The sequence below is a fragment of the Frankliniella occidentalis genome, unplaced genomic scaffold (assembly GCF_000697945.3).
Source record: "Frankliniella occidentalis isolate FOCC.00 unplaced genomic scaffold, Focc_3.1 Scaffold90, whole genome shotgun sequence".
Lineage (NCBI taxonomy): Eukaryota > Metazoa > Arthropoda > Insecta > Thysanoptera > Thripidae > Frankliniella > Frankliniella occidentalis.
This window is the reverse complement of record NW_026267219.1, coordinates 41,655-43,200: the sequence shown is the minus strand read 5'-3', so window position 1 is coordinate 43,200 and position 1,546 is coordinate 41,655. Positions and strand designations below refer to the sequence as shown.

At 53.7% G+C, this 1,546-nt stretch overlaps 1 protein-coding gene across 1 annotated transcript in view; it reads right to left on the bottom strand.

Moving 5' to 3' along the window:
* LOC113216128 (inactive dipeptidyl peptidase 10) overlaps positions 1 to 1,546 on the bottom strand; it is a 93,975-nt gene that overhangs the window by 90,048 nt on the left and 2,381 nt on the right. The window lies entirely within an intron of this gene.

Here is a 1,546-nt window from a genome sequence, read left to right as displayed (position 1 = left end):
GGGCGGGCCGGGGGCGGGCCGGCGGACTGACGGCTATGAATACAGGCGCGGTCATCACGAGCCGAGCGCCTGTGAGGTAGGCAATCCACGGCGATCAACACACCGAAGTGCTCCACGGCCGGCTGTTGCCTACCTGACAGGGGCCTCCGCTGCGCTGGCCGCTGGAGCTCATCAGTTACAACTGCAGCGCTACAGGACAGGCATTTAGGTAAACAACAACGGAATGGCGCGCATATCAATCAAATGCCAGCCATCGAGCATTGTGCGTCAGAATGTACAGCTGTACTAATTCCCAGGGGCCGTGACGACCTACGGGTGGACGGAGTAGCCAAACCCAGCCAAACCAGAACGTGCTTTAGGGGGGAAAAGAGAATTGAAACCGGGTGCACCATTTGCACGAACTCGGTCGAATTAGTTGATAACATTTCGTCTTATGTTTAATGTAGACTACAGGTTGCTTCGAAAACGCAGTTGCTTGCCGAAGGTGTGACAACCGCTTACGGGAGGGGTGCAGGCAGGAATTACTGATCAATTTGTCAATTATTTCGTATATTTTCGGTCAACACATACTAATGAAAAACAAATGGTCAGAAATGTAAAAAAGAATTAACGCGTAATACCGATAGAAAACAATAGTAAGTATTCCTGCTGCATAAAAACCTAACACAAGTTCTGACAAAGGGCTGCCAAAAATTACGAGGTTGCAGGTTTGAGGTGGGTTCTTAGCACAAAAAGCAGGAGCAGAAAGAGAGGGCAGCAGAAAGAGGCAAGTTGCAGGGGAAGAGGCAGGACCAAGAGCATGAGTAGCAGCACGAGCAGGAGCACGATTAGGAGCACGAGCAGGAGCACGAGCACGATTAGGAGCACGAGCAGGGGTCACAGCGGCAGCAGCTGAGAGGCTGGCTGGGCGCAGCGCAGAGGCGACGACAAAAGCCCGGGCTGGGCTCCCTGTTGACACCCGGCCCGGCACCCGGCGCCCGCGCCCACCCGACACCATGGAGATTACCAACTTTTAGTCGGGCGGCGTGGCGCGTCGGGGCGTGAGGCAAGCGGAGGCAGAGAGCAAGGAGCAAGCAGGGCGCCGAGCAAGGAGCAGAGCGCCGAGCCGAGCAGGCAGCGCACTCGCGTGCCGCGGCTCGGGCCGAGGGACTGCAGGGCCGGGCCCGCCCGCGTGCACCGCGGCACCGGCAGCACAAACTGTCGCCTAACCCAAAGCCCCTTAGCCACCTCAACCTTGCGTCCAAATACCCTCGCAAAAAGTGCACAGGTCTCTAAAAGCGACTATATTAGTTGGAAATCGCTTTGAATTAAAGCAACCACGTAGTCTGTTCTCAAACAGTTTCGGCAATCTCCTTAACAGTTGCTCTTTTACCGTGTTTGAGCAAGAGGGACTAATTTGTGTACTTGGTAACAATTTCCGGCACGAAACTTAGCTTAGAATTTAAAAATAAAATCTTGTCGGTTAAGCTTGTGCAGAAGTTTGCTGCGGCTATGAAACACGGGCGTCATCGACAAGAGTAGACGCGAACAGAAAAATAAATAAATA